The following is a 16,618-nucleotide window of genomic DNA, read 5'->3' as shown; positions in this document are numbered from 1 at the left end:
CTATTTTGGTTAATTGTGACTTATTCCCATTAAAACAGTAATTATTACTCTGTTCAGTTTCTGTCCAGTAGTTTTTCTAAAAAAATATGTTACCCTAGTCAAAATTAATTTCTAGTCTTTTTCATACTTACAAAAACACGGAAGATTTGAAATGGTTTTAAATACTAATATTTAAAAGTTTTTAGATATAAAAATTATTATTTTAGTGTCTTATCTGATGCCACTTGTATTGTTTTATTGCTTTCCAAAAACACCGCTCCAAAATAACTCAAAAATCGTCGCCCACCTTGCGGCGATGGTAGGCGCGTCAGTGAGGCGGGGTTCTGCCGGCCCCGGAGGCCTCCTGTACCGACTAATTAACACATCTACGTTATCAGATTCTTCTCGCAGGTTGCGGTCATTGGTGTTAACTTTACAACTAATGTTATGGTCAAGAATTAGCATTTTATGACCAAACTACTTGTGTAGTTGATAGATGAATATGACGGTTATATTATTTAGGCTGCAAATAAGGAGATGAGAAGCGGATTGATCAAATTTGTAGATATAAAAGTTAGTTTGTATAGATTTGAGATTTTTTTTTTGAAATTACTCTTATTTAGAGCAAACCTTAATACAATTAAAAATGTATAGTAATATTTTATCTACAACAAATTAAAGAAATCGGCGATTACACTTTCGCCCAAAATAATGAGTTCCATAAAAGAAGGTATATAGGTATAAGGAAGTTCGTCCAAAGGGTCAGGTAAATTTTCGTGAACTTTTCGAAGAAGTAATAAATATTAAATATATAAATATGTACGAATCTTCGATTTTATTCATTTGTGAAAATATTCTCAAAGTGTTTATATTGCTGTAGTATTGAATTGTGTTATGAAAATAATTTATTCTTGAAACGTTATGGAAAATTTCGACAAACGTATGGTGGTGAAAAAAAGTGCAATCAAAAGAGGTGCTTCTCTTTTATTCATGAATAACTATAAATTAAATTTTGCCGAAAAGTTAGAAAGTGGGGAATCACGCTGGAGATGTCGTACCAAAGGTTGGAACGCTGCCATCTACACAATTGGGGATGATGTAGTAATTTCTAGACAAAACTTAAATCATTCTCATGAAAGTCTGGAGGCCAACTGCATTCAACAACAGTTTGTAAGAGTAGCAGCTAAGCGTAAAGCTGCAGAAGATATAAGTACTCAACCCAGGAAAATTTTACATTGCGTCTTAAGTGAAGAAGAAAATACCAATTTAACTATTATGAATTTGAAGTCAGTGAAATGAAGTATTTATAATGTAAAAAGAAAATTACTTCCATTTTTACCAAAAACGTTAGAAGAAGTACTGGAATCATTGGAATAATTAGAGGACCCTATCATCACGTCTAGAAATGAAAACTTTTTATTGGTAAATGATAAGAGAGCAAAATTGATTATTATATCTTGTGAGACAAATCTCAGACATTTATGTAAGTGTTCTAGAATATATATGGATAATACATTTAAATATTGCCCAAAATTCTATTATCAAATGTTTACAATTCATGGATACTACAATGGCCAGATAAATTATCATCTACATATAAAACATGTTTCAATTTGATAAGGACCAAATGTTCAGAGAATACTTTAAATTTTCTTCCAAAAGATATTGTCATTGATTTTGAAAAATCCATTCATAAGGCTGTTAAATCAGTTTGGAATCAACCTAAAATAATCCGATGTAGATTCGATCTTTCGCAGGCTTGGTGGTGTAAAATGCAAGAACTTGGCTTAACAAATGATTACAAAAACCAAACTAAAGTGGGAAAATGGATTGGTCATTGCTTTGATCTTCTTATTCTAGATCACCAAGAAGTCAGTGATTGTTTAGTTTTCGATCTGATCGAAATTATGCCCGAGAGTGTCGAACTAAATGCTTTTGTTGATTATTTAGTTGAGACATATGTTGATAAGAACTCAACATTTCTACTGATACTCTGGGCTGCAAAATCATCACAAACTACAAGAACAACCAATGCATGTGAATCTTTCCATTCACATTTACAGAAATCCTTTAATACATACCATCCGTATATATTCGTGTGTTTAGAGGCTATCAATCAATATCAAAATGAGATCTACATTAGAATTCAAAGTATTCATAAATGTAACAGACCTAATAACAAAACTGTAGCTCGTGAGAAATTTTTGAAAAGTAAAATAGAAAATTTTAATGAAAAAACTATTACAGGATTGGAATAGGTTAAATATAAATCCCATTATTTTAGTTTTTAAGTAATTTTATTATTATTTGCTAATTATATGGTAATGCAACCGCAGAAATTAAAAGCCGAATACGTACTTTGAGGTCACGATCTTAGCATTGACCTTAGAGTTCGAATGACATCTTGCTACATCTTTCCTGTCCTGCTGTATGGAGTGGAAGCGTGGACTCTTACTGAGGCTATCCTTAAACGCTTGACAGCCTTTGAGATGTGGGTATACAGACGACTACTGAAAATAAGCTGGGTCGACAGAGTTAGAAATGAGGAGGTCCTTAGACGGCTAAACCAAACAACACAACTGGTCAATATAATAAAGAAACGCAAGCTGGAATACTTCGGTCACATTATGAGAAACCGTGAAAAATATGATCTTTTACATCTGATCATTCAGGGAAAGATCCAAGGTAATCGTGGTCCTGGTAGAAGAAAAACATCATGGCTGAAAAATCTAAGGCAATGGTATGGAAAATCAACAACATCGTTATTTAGAGCTGCTCTTAAGAAAGTCACGATAGCGAATATGGTAGCCAACATGATATCCAACGATCGATAACGGTCATGGAACTAGAAGAAGAAGTACGAAGGCGATCATAATATTATATAATTTAAAAAACATCAGAAGCCTAATAAACAAGAAAGTTCCAGGATATGAAGATCTATTGATACATTTAATAATGCTATATATGATAAATGGATGTTGTAGTCTGAAGCAGCTAAGTGGCAACAGGTCAAAATTTATATCACCAATTAAAACGCGACCATTAACAAAGAAAGAAAACTATATAGGTCGGTATCGGTGTAATAAATGTATTCTATAAAATGTATTTTATAATTTACTATTTTTACTGAGAAATAACCAAAATTTTAGATTAAAATATGTTTATTTCGACGTTTCAATTTACACGTCGGAAATTAAAAGTATAAATTAATATAAAATTTACATAAAACATGATCATTAATATATTTGCTTTAATATTTTTATTATTTTAAATAGTATGTATCCATATATTTAATACACACACGAAGAAAATTATTGTATTCACCTCGTAGTATTTTTCGTCCGAGAGCATCTAAAATTCCTAGAAAAAACAAGACAAAAAAGTTTGTTTTGCCGGCCGCTAGTAAACAATCGATGCATGCGGTGCATCGTTTATTTAAAATGTGTAACTCATTAAACATGAAGCAAATTATATTGTTTTAATAATTTGTGTATGAATTTCACAAATATTTTTTGATTTTTAATCGGAAAGTGCATTAAAGTAATTCGAAATTTGTAATTACGGATATTTATCGTGTATTTGAATAAAATAGACTTTGTTTTTTTGAATATAGACTTAAATAATGGCCAAGATGAGCAGACGGAGCACGCTAGGTAAACCATATATTAATTTTTAACTGATTTAATAAAAAAATATGAGATTATCCTAATATTCTACGAAGTGTGTTGGGAAGATTTTATGTTTTTAATCTATAAAAAACGAATTTGTTTGAATAATTTGGTAATTACCTAGATACTTACGATAAGAATATAATTTAAAGCTGCCGTAGATTATTTTATTAATTTGTGTAGATATTTTGAAAACATATTTTTGTTTTTACTCGTGAAAAAATTTTTAGTTATTAGAAATATATATTTACTTTGTTTATTTAAACTCTACATCATTACAGGGTATTAAGTAAATATTTTACTGATATTGGGCGTGAAGGAAACACATCCAATGATGTCTCATCACATTCTATTTTGATTTAATTTTGAAGTAGGTCTTGGGGCCAGGTTCTATCTAGTCTCCTTGTGACTGGATCATTGTTGAATAACTTCCCTATTAGCTCATTTTCGTGTTGAATGGTACGTTTATTTTGTGACTCCGTGGCTCGATGGATTTCTTCTCTGATGAAAGGAATCTTTAAGTCTTAGCGTACTTACGTACCACGGTGTATCTACTATCGATCTTAGCACTTTAGATTGAATATTTGGATAATATTCACATGAATATGATGACATAAAAGAATTTTTTTTGGATGTTGAGTTTTGATTTACAGGAAGCCTATACATTTGCCAAAATTTTAAGTCGAGCTGTCTTCTTTTGGTCTGGATTTATGAGACCTTAAAGGCCAAGGTGTCTAGCGTCTGTTACTGTTCGTATTTTTACACTATCCATTCTTACAGGTGAGCATGTGTTGTGGCGGTTCTTCTTGTAGTACCTATAAGAGTGCCTTGCACACTGCTGATCTAAAAGGATTTGTGGTTGTTGTGTTGATCCACGTACGTAGATTTTTCAGCTATGAAATCCTTTCCCTTTCTAGTCCTCGTTTTCTTTCTACTTTTCATTGTAGAATTAATTGCAGCAACCCATATCTTTTGCCGTTCCTCATGATGTGACCGAGGTATTCAATTTTAGCTATTTTTATTGTGGTTAACAGCCGTTTTTCTTTTTGTATTTTTAATACAAATTCTTTGTTTGCCATTTTGTGTACCAATAATTATGTATGTTCAGATAAGTGAGTGTCTGAGTAAGTAGGTCTTGTGAGGCTTGTATGAACTCTTCGATTTTAGCTGGTACAGTATAATCTCGATTATCTGTCTCTCTATTAACCGTCACCTCTGTTAACCGTCAGGGTCCATACATAAGTTATATTGACTACATAATTAAAAATTTAGTCATCAATTCATTTTGTTTGAGCATTGCGATAAGCCAAACGAAATTCGTTGAAATGTACACGGTACACGCATTTTTTTGTATGCCACCACCGCATTTTTTTATGTAAATAATTTTTTTCTTATTCAGGGCTCTGGATTAAAGTTTAATTTAAATAGGTAATGATAAATGATACCGAGCTTTAAGATACACAGCACAATAATTATTACAGTCAATATGTGTGTGTCATCATAATTCAGTTTGATTCAAATTCGAACATTGATTGTGTCACTTAGCCCTTTGATTCATTAAATATTGAAAAATGGAGCCTTCCACATCTGAACCATCAAAAAGAAAACGTGTTGTTTTGTCAATTGAGCAAAAAATAGAAATGATTGCAGAACTAAAGAAAGGTGTTTCTGGTGTCGCATTGAGCAAAAAGTATGATGTTCCGAGTACAAATGAATCACTCGACACGGCTCTGTATTTGTGGTTCATTCAAAAAAGAAGCGAAGGTGTTCCTTTGTCTGGACCAATTGTTGCCGAAAAAGCGTTGTTTTTCAACATAAAATTAAATGGCGATCCTTCATTCAAAGGGAGCAGCGTAAAGAAGCTAGAGAAGCTGCGTCGCACATACAACAATTCATCGAGTGGTATTCTCGGCAAGAAGAAGCAAATAAGGTAGATTTTTGATGATTTTACGTCGATTAAGAAATTCAGCCGTTGCAAAATGTGAAGTAACAATAAAACAAACAAAGATTTCGGAATATTTTAAATCAAATTGATTCGACTGTACCAACATAAATTCCTCTTATATTGTCAAATAAAACTTGAGAGTTATTCTATGAATTTTTATTTTTTTTTTAATGTTCTGTTAACCGTCTTTTCGATTATCCGTCATACCCTTGGTCCGGTGCCCTGACGGATAATCGAGGTTCCACTGTATTGCTATTATTATCAGTTTGCTGGTATTATTGCATATATTGCTGGTATTATTAGCCTCTGGTATATTAGCTGTATAGAGTGAGAAAAGTAGCGGTCGAAAACACTATCGATTTGAGTAAGAGAAAATAGTTACTGGATAGGGCTATTTTTACTATGACTAGACTATGTCAAACGCTAGTGAGTTGTCTAGGAATATAGCGTTGCAGTTTTTCTTTTCTTCAAGACTTTTTAATATTTTATTTATCATTTGATGGACAAAACTGATGTTTTGATAGTAATGTTAGAAATGCATGATCTGTGTATATATCCTTTGTATCAGCAATCTTTCAACAACAACAACAGCTTTGTTTATGGTTGGGTGAAATATTGAATATTTTTTGATAGACATTGTTTTTTTTTGTATTATGAATTCAAAATCATGTCCAACATAAAAATAATTAATAAGTAAGGTAAGTATTTTTTTAACTTAATAAATTTGCTATAAAATTTGTGGTTAACGATAGATATAACGTTTTCTACGTAAAGAAGAGTAATTTTTTGAATAATTTGGTTCTTAATTTTACTAAAAAATATCCCCTTAGATCTTCTTGGATACAGTTTTATTGAAGCTGTTAGCACACCAGCAGATGTGCTGGTTTGTACAGTGCCAGAGTCACACAGATTATCTTTACTGTAGTTCCACTTTCTCAGATAGTACCTAAGCGGGCCGCTCTACTCCTCAGCCGGTTTGGAGGTTTCCAGAAAAGTAAGTTTGATTCGGCAGGTAGTTCCTCGTTATGGTCGACTAGAGGTTGTGGATCGTGCTGGCTCCAAAGTTTCCTTTTCCGTTCGCTTAGTGACGTCTCCAGCTGTTCTGGTTATTTGGGTTTAGCTTCGGGTGGTTTCTTTCGTATTAAACTTTTAGTTTTTATAGTAATCTTAAAAGTTGCCCTACACCTCGGCAAATAATCTTTTTTGTGCAGCGATGGTTGTGCCTTCTGCTTAGGTATATAAATTGTTTTGTTTCGTAATATATTGGCTGGTTTTTTGTTAAGATGTTAAATAGCAGAGGAGCCAGCTCACTACGCTGGGTCAATCCTTTCTTCTGGGTTCTCCATCGGCTGTTTTTAACCAACTTCTTTTCGGCTCAGATGGCGTGAGATTTCTTTCACAGGTTTTGAATCAAGTCCAGTATCCATTGACTATTGACTGGACTGAACTGTTTCCTTTATTTAGTCCTTAGTTGTCAGGCCCAAGTCAGTTTAGTCCTTAGTTGTCAGGCTTGGTTATTGATAATAATTTGGTAATTATGTAGTACAGTATGCTTTAAAAATGCAAAATTTATGTTGGATTCGGATGAAAAAGTGTTAGGTTAAAGATTGGCACACATTTTATTGTTTTATTTTTAATATAAAACATAGTAAAATCACCAAAAAACTAACAAAATTACTTCTTAGGTCAAAACTAAACACAACACATTGCTTGTCAATTATTTTTATTGTTAAATTGTTTATTTTTTATCACCCGCCAGCTTTATTGCTTGGGACCATGTTCATTTCTCCTTTGCAGTGTTTCCCCTACAGCTCTTGGTCTTCTTTTTTTTATTCTAATTTTACATACACGTTTTACTTGTCTGGAGCCATTTATTCTTTGTAGATATCCTCATCAACTGAGTTATGGTTTTGTATGAACTTAGAAGTTGACTTTATTTCTTGCTTATTCCTTATCACTACATTTCCAATTTGATTCATTTATGTAATACCTTTAATTCTTTAGAGCAAAGTCTGTATAGAGGCTTGAACACATTTTTTTTTGTTTTTAAAAATTGTCTTAAACAGTTTTTTTGTTTCATGTCCAAGTTAAATATTATGTTTATTTGGGGTTAAGCCGCAATTGATTATAACCAAATTACATTTTCCAATAACGTTTAACATAACTTTTGCGAAAAGTATAACCAATAAGTTGTTAAGTAGATTTCTTTTTGTTGACAAAAAAAGGTGGTGTTTTTAACATCAGAATATTAATTTCTGACTGTTTTGTTTGTTTTATTCTTTTATTTTTTGTAGTAAAAGTTTATATAATGTGTGTTTAACCTGAATTATAATATTTACGTAATATTTGTTGCATATTATTTGCATATCTGCAAAGTTTATTTTAACGTTTCGATTGCCACTTCGAAAATTATTCTCAAATTACAAAAAAAATCATAATAAACTCATTTAAAACTAAAATTATGGACAATTGTGGTGGTTAAAATTGTAATTTATATAAAAGTAAATTATTAAAAAGTAAATTAAACAAAATTTACTAATATTTGTACTTTGAGAACGATTTCCGAAGTTAAAATTGAAGCGTCAATATACTTGCTTTAACCTTTAATTGTTGCTTATTTCCATTTAAATATTAATTACTTTAAAATGCCACAAGAAAATAGCTTCAGAACAATATTAAGTTTAGCACGAACCGCTAATTTTAAAGAGCTACTTCCGTGTCATCGCACTACTTCAGTGAGGTACACGTAAACTCATCACCAATTACCATAAATACCCTCGTACATAGTACAAACTCATCACCGCCATAAAAGTAGGGTTTTCAAAATAGACCCTAAGAGATTGGTAAACTGATCACTGGCCTACCTGCACCCCGGATTAGGTATAGACCATAAAATCCCAGCAAACGGCTAGTTTTTGGTAATTTCACAGTATAATCCAAATTGAGATGTCTTAAATGCAACTGCAATTTATTGGTTTTTATTTGGGAATCCACAAAATTCTATTGATAGCTACCTAAAATCATGCGAAAAGAAAAATTTCTCTTTATTTGCCCTTGTTCCTTTAACATGAATAGTGAACTGCTAATTGATTACGTTCTGAGCCAACGCGGAAAAAAATGATGCTGTGAATGATGAAATCAATAATTTCAAATTTCAATTGCGAAAGACTTTAAAAAAATCGAATTGCTTTTGTGGACTTGTGCGACGAAAGGGTATAAGGCTAAATGTCATAAAACTGGTGAGTAGAAATTTTATACCGTTTTTGTTTAGTTGTTTCGCCCTGGTTTTCGTGCATCATCCCGATCAAACAGAAAAAAATCAGCGTAAATAAGTGTAGAAAATTAAGTTTCCTTCGATTTCTATGCACTAATAGTACACTCAAGGTTTTAGCTTTTCCTATTTTTTAGATATTTAATATTTACTAACTGTCCAAAATCGCCTAATATTTTCAAGATAGTCAAATTACGCCAAAACGGTAAGACTTAGACCGAATGTATGCTCAACAAATTATCTCGAGAATTCAATGAGAAATATAAAAATGCAATGAAAATCAAATACCGAAATTGGGACTACTTCCGATATAAACAAAAATAGCACATGTTGACAAATATTTTCATTTTAAAGTTCACTATCGAAATCCTATGCAACTAAATTTTTAGATCTCAAAAGCATTTAGATTGGCAGATACGCCTAATAGGCCACACTGTGAGACATATTAATATCTCAATTAAATTTTAAAGCACTTAATTAAAATAATTTCTAAGTTTATTAAATTATCACATAAACGAAAAGTGTAACAGGTAAGAGGCAATCTTTCGCATTAGAAACCAGGCAAAAATCCCGGTGATGAGTTTTCCTATCTGCGGTGATGAGTTTACCAATCTTCAAAGGATGCCGGTGATCAGTTTACTATATCTCCGAGGGTCTAATAATTTTATGGGGGGCTATATAGTGATGAGTTCGTACACGTCCCTTCAGTGATGTGGCGCTACTTTCGTGACGCAGTGTGTTTATTTAATGGTGATTTCGAAATAAAAATGGTCATAACTCGTTAAATATCCTGTATACTAGTGTCAAAATTTATATTACAAGGACAGGGATTATAGGTGGGATCTAAATATTGAAAAATATACAGGATGTCCAATTTAAATATCGTATATTTGCTTTAACACGTCGTTGCTAATCACCCTATAAAATTTGGCATATTTTCCAAGCCTGCAAGATATCATTGTCTACATTTTTTCTAATAAACTTTTTTCTATGTATCTGTACTGTGCTATCATAAAATTATCGAGCAATGTCGTACTAAAGACTCACACTGTATGTTATATATTATCGCTATATACTTTGACAAAATTTTATTGTATTACATATTTGACAATTGAGTTCATATTTTCTTTTTTGTTACAGCGCTCCATCGTGCTATTGAATCGTACGGCAGTTATTTCGTTCAAAAAATTTCAATCGTACCGTTTAATCTTATCCGTATATACTTAACGCGTAAAGGTAGGGGTATAGTTGTGGTGGAGATGTATCGGAGATTTTTACACAATAAACTAACATTAGCTCTTATATTAATTTTAAAGAAATATTAATTTTTAACGAAATTATTGATACATAATTGAAAAGATTTTAATTATAATTTTGAGGTATCAAATATAAGTTAGGAACTCCACAAGGGAAGTGTCTGATTATGATATATAATTATATAATTGTTTAAATGAGATCACTTGTAGTTTTTGGGTCAATACGTTGACTAATTCTTGAAATTTTTAATATCAAGATTTAGTTGTGCAAGGCTGATCCGAGTACTTCCCAATAGCTGTCTAGAATAAGAATTTTGACATGAAGAAAGAAAAAAATAGAAGACGAAGTAAGCGGAAGAAACCGGAAAGAGAAACAACAAGATGAAAGTAGAGGTAACAATGGAAATACAAGAATTTTTTTCAGAACTACACAAATAGCAATAGCAATATGAAAATAAATTACTTCATACATTTTAACATGGAATTTACGTTTCGCCTTTGGTAGTTCCAGTACTTGAGTTTCTGCGTAAGTCTTTACCAGGGTGGTAATTTTTGAGTCTGAGTACATTAAGTACTCTGTGTAAATGTGTTTAACAGTTCACCTTGCCATCTTCAAAACTCCAGGTTTTGGACAGCTAGAGGGTTGACTTCTGGAAACTGTATTGTGATAGTGTGTATACAGGTCAGAATGAGTTGGTCGTCGTCAAAAATAAATATTCGGCGTGATAGCGTGAATTTCGGTTTACGGAACGTGTATTATGGATCATGAATGGAAATTTTTATGCGCAGAAGCACAAAGTTTACAAAACGAAGAAGAAGCAGACAGTATCGTAAATTACTAGGTGAGCTATTAATGATTATATACAATCTATCTATTTATAAAAAAAGTTTTTGTTTTTATATATTTTTGCTATAATTTTATTTTAGCTTATTTATCACAGTTTTCAACATTTTCGAAAGGTTTTAAAAAATTTTTTGTATACTCTCAGATTATAAATAACACATTAAATATATATTTAACAAAATAGTTCTGATAATATAACAACTAACAAAGAAAACAAGTTAAGTTAGGTAACCAAGAGACCAATGTCACTTTTCTCTCTTAGTTCAGTGGTTCTCAAACTTTTTTAGTCGCGGCACCCTTGTAGGTCTAAAAATATTTCGAGGCACACCAACGCTTAAAGCGATTTGGGAAACGACAAAAAAATGTAAAAAATACAATTCTGAGGTCCATTTTATTTCAATATAAACTTTATTTCAGATCAATAAAATACAGTACATTTTATTTCAAATATCCTTACTTAATGTGATGAATGAAACTGTTTCGATGATGTTTTTATTATATCTTTTATAATTTTGGGAATCTTTGTAAGTTTGACCCTCAAATCCCTTGACGCTTGAAATTTGCTTCTTTATTTGCTTTTAATGTTAGCCTATGCCGATAAAGAAGACTCACAGAGATAAGTTGATGTGAAACACGCAAGTTTTTTCATTGCAACCTTGCCAACAATATTATTTTCAGAATATATCTGCATCCAGAACTCTTCTTGGCTTCCTGTACGGAATTTGAGTTTTAAACTGCTATCTTCGCTGATCTCAAGTAGATTTTGAAAAACTTAATTTGTCATTCCGATAGGTTTAGTTTTTGGGTCGCACGAAAACGGGTTCATCATCTAGCTATACTTTCAGTACTTGAGTTTTTAAAAAGTCTTTAAAAAGGCGTCTAAGTACATTAAGTACTCTTTGTAAACGTGTTCAACAGTCCACCTTGTCATCTTTAAAATTCCAGGTTTTGGACAGCTAGAGGGTTGACTTCTGGAAACTGTTTTGTGATATTGTGCATACAGGTCAGAATGAGTTGGTCGTCGTCAAAAATAAATATTCGGCGTGATAGCGTGAATTTCGGTTTACGGAACGTGTATTATGGATCGTGAGGGAAAGTTTTATGCACAGAAGCACAAAGTTTACAAAACGAAGAAGAAGCAGACAGTATCGCAAATTACTAGGTGAGCTATTAATGGATATATACAATCTATCTATTTATTAAAAAAGTCTTTATTTTTATAAATTTTTGCTATAATTTTATTTTATCTTATTTATCACAGTTTTCGATATTTTCGCAAGGTTTTAAAAATTTTTTGTATACTGTCAGATTATAAATAACACATTAAATATATATATTTAAAAGAAATAGTTCTGATATTATAACAACTAACAAAGAAAACGAGTTAAGTAAGCAAGAGTCCAATGTCACTTTTCTCTCTCAGCTCAGTGGTTCTCAAACTTTTTTAGTCGCAGCACCCTTGAAGGGCTTAAAATATTTCGAGGCCAACCAACGCTTAAAGCGATTTGCGAAACGACAAAAAAATGAAAAAAATACAATTCTGAGGTCCATTTGATTTCAATATAAACTTTATTTCAGATCAATAAAATACAGTACATTTGATATTCAAATATCCTTACCTAATGTGATGAATGAAACTGTTTCGATGATGTTTTTATTATATCCTTTATAATTATGGGAATCTTTGTAAGTTTGACCCTCAAATCCCTTGACGCTTGAAATTTGCTTCTTTATTTGCTTTTAATGTTAGCCTATGCCGATAAAGAAGACTCACAGAGATAAGTTGATGTGAAACACGCAAGTTTTTTCATTGCAACCTTGCCAACAATATTATTTTCAGAATATATCTGCATCCAGAACTCTTCTTGGCTTCCTGTACGGAATTTGAGTTTTAGACTGCGTTTTAGATACTAGACTGGATACCGCATAAAAGACGAAGAAGAAGAGGTAGACCTTGAATAATTTAGAGATAGGATATTTACGATAAAGTGAAAAAAGAGGGCCTAAGTATGGACATGTGCCAAAACAGAACGTAGAGAAAACTGGATATCGGAACACGACAGAATGTTATAAACCGTTATTTACAAAAACAAACTTCTTTTGCCCTTTGTCCTTGTCACTTTTTGAATGCAGGCTGTTTGAACTATCTTACTTTTAAACGCATCTACCAAACCCATGATTTTTGTAAAACTTATAAGACAATAAAATAACTAAATAATCTGTAACAGAGTTTTCAATAGAATAAACTAACTCAATGTTTGGATGTATAGATATATGGACCAAGAATGAAAAAACCAAAAGGAAAGGAAGAATAAAAACTGTGGAAATTTCACTCTTAATATAATCTTTTACAAATTTTCAGTATAATGTTTGTTGTTTGATATTTTTAATAGTATTTTTTTAAGACAAAATATATAGTCGTAGTAAAAAGGCGAAAGAATCGGCACGCCCATGTAATTCATACATAATAACCATTTATTACATAACGAAAAGAGAATGAATATATCTCTCTCCTCTGGATAATGTTTCTTCTAAAGCATTGTTGCAAAATATCTTTCCAGTGCAGACTGACAAAACCACCTCGTCTCTTCTAACGTCACCCACAATACCATCTCAATCAAGTGAACCAAGCCAAGATATGTTTATTCGTCTTATATCTATATTTGTGACGTAGTATTTTATGTAAAACTAACAAAGGAAGTTAAGCTCGCTCTTACTTGCTCTAATTATATATAGAGGGAGAGGTTTTATTCCCATTTCCATTTTATATGCAAAAAGTTGTTTATCTCTTATGAAAAGGAAAACACATGGGGGAGGCACTCGGATATTGTCCTGAAGATTCTACATTGACGATTTTTAAACCGAACGCTTGAAAGTTCGTTAATTACAATAGGGGTGAAAAAATATGGACGATATACATACGTATATATATATATATATATATATATATATATATATATATATATATATATATATATATAGTCCGTCTAGAAAGTATCCGGAATTTTATATTTTTCCTAACTTTAATAGATTTTCTTGTTGTAACATTTTAAGACAAAAGTAATGCATCAAGTAGGTTGTGCCGATAGTAGGTTATGGACAAAATCGCATGACAACACTATCTGTCAAATATTGTTGTTTGTAAACAGACTTAAGATTTGTGAAATAATGTCTCAAGTAGAAAAAAGAAAAGTGGTGGAATATTTGCATAGAAAGGGTGTCCGCAACGTTAAAAAATTAGTGCAATTGACTGAACTCGGAAAAAGTGCAGTGTATGAGACAATAAAGAGGATAAAACTTGGCATAGATATGAGACATACACCAGTTTCGGGTAGACCGCGTAAGATTCGCGGAAACAATTTAAATGCTTTAGTGGCTTTAGGACGACAAACATATCAAGGAATCCAAAAAAATCCCTACAATGACATCTCTGCAAAGGCAACGAAGAATATATTTTTGTCAACGTTTTCGAGAAGATAATTTTAATAATGTTTTTATATCTGATGAAAGTTGTTTCCAGCTTGGTGCAAATCATCTAAAAGTCCTATCAAGAGAAAATGTTATCGTTTAAATTTCCCACTAAAATAATGATTTGGGTAGCAATATCTCAGCGTGGTGCTACTCCTCTCTGTATAGTTAATGGTACTGTTAATAGTGCAAAATATTGTGACATCCTAAATGGTTTTCTTCTTAAAACGGCTCATGTTTTATATCCAGAGGGCGTTTTGAACAAGATAATGCAAGATGCCATACTTCTGCTTATACTCAAGCTTATAGTCATTTGCATATATCGGAACTTATATGAAAAATCGACAAAACATTCCTGTTTTCGAAAATAAACTTGCGAATAGAGGTAGTAGTGAATTCTTAGTCACTGAAGATGGCATAACTGCTGCAAGGTGGTTGGATACCAGGGAGGTATTACTCATGTCGAATTGCCATTCTACTGCAATTGGTGTCCCTAACAGGACATTGAAGAATGGCAATAAAGCAGAAATTACATGTCCTGAATCTATTATCTTTTATAATAGTTTTATGGGTGGAGTTGATCTCGCCGATCAAAAAGTATCAACACATGATCTGGACAGAAAATCAACCAAATGGTGGAGGAAGGTTTTTTACAAACTTATAATGACAGCAATTGTTAACTCTTGGATTATTTATCAAGAAATGCAATTGCTATTATTGTAAGTTCCACTACTTGATTATAATTTGTATTTTACTTTATTAGATTTGTTTGAGCAGATACACTTTCGTCCAGAATATCGTTATGAGATCAGTTTTACCTTAAATTTTTACCTGAAGAAATAACACTTTCGTCCAAGTCAAATAGTTTTGCATATACACTTTCGTCCAGGGGTCGTGCTCCGCGGGGATCGATTCCATAATTAAAAAAAAAGTTGTCTTGCTGCGTTATAAAATTTATTATCTTAGATTAGTAAATTTCGTTTACAACTTACAATCTAAATAGCAAATTATAATAAACTTACTTAAAAATTAAAAAAGTGGGACGTATATTTAACATATTCCAGCCTAGTAATAGTTTTTTCATTCAAATTTTCTATTTTACTTTTCAAAAATTTCTCACGAGCTACAGTTTTGTTATTAGGTTTCTATTTATGAATACTTTGAATTCATACATTATATGTCGACTTTTATACCGTCATCCTGTATATAATTTTGTTTGCTAACTATCATATATTTAGTTTTCTTAACGTTGAGTTTTAATCCATACTGATCACAAGTCTGTTTAGTTTGTTCATTAGATTTTGAAGGTCTCCTCCGCAATTAGCAAGCACTAAGGTATCGTCAGCACATCTAATATTGTTGACGGTTACTCCATTCAGAATAATACCTTCGGTTGTCTCCATTAAAGATTCCTTAAATATTTCCTCCGAATATAAGTTAAAAAGTAAAGGCAACAATATACAGCCTTGTCTAAGTCCTCTTTTTATATTTATTTCATCCGACAGTTCTTGTTCAACCTTTATTCTTGCCACTTGATGCCAGTATAGATTTGTAATTATTCGTAGATCTTTATCGTCTAATCCAGCTGTTTTCAATATTTCTAGCATTTTGTTATGTCGGACTTTGTCAAAAGCCTTTTCAAAATTGATTGCACAAATGTACACATTTTGATTTATATCTCTGCATCTCTGTACTAGCACCTGTATACTAAACAAGGCTTCTCTTGTACCCAAGCCACTCCTAAACCCAAATTCAGTATTGCTAATTCTGTCCTCTAACAGCGTGTAAATTCTGCTGTGTATTACTCGCAGGAAGATCTTCAAAATGCGACTCATCAGACTTATTGTCCGATAGTCACCGCATGTCTTTGGACGATGTTTCTTAGGTATTGTGACAAATGTCGACTTTAACCAATCAGTTGGTAATATCCCAGTGTCATAAATTCTGTTAAAGAGATTACACAGAGCTTTAATTCCATTTTCTCCCAAAAACTTTAGTATTTCAGCACTTACTTCATCGGGGCCAAGTGCTTTTGCATTTTTTGCCGTTTGTATTGAACTCACCTCACTTTCTGTTATAGATGGACCTGATATAGCAATCGGTGTATAGTGTTCTACTCTATCATCTTCAAGTAAGTCAGAAATGTAGTTTTCTCATTCTTTTAACTGTTCATTGATGTCTAATATT

This window comes from Diabrotica undecimpunctata, chromosome 7 (genome assembly GCF_040954645.1).
Source record: "Diabrotica undecimpunctata isolate CICGRU chromosome 7, icDiaUnde3, whole genome shotgun sequence".
NCBI classification, from domain to species: domain Eukaryota; kingdom Metazoa; phylum Arthropoda; class Insecta; order Coleoptera; family Chrysomelidae; genus Diabrotica; species Diabrotica undecimpunctata.
Note: the sequence above shows the minus strand (reverse complement) of the source record.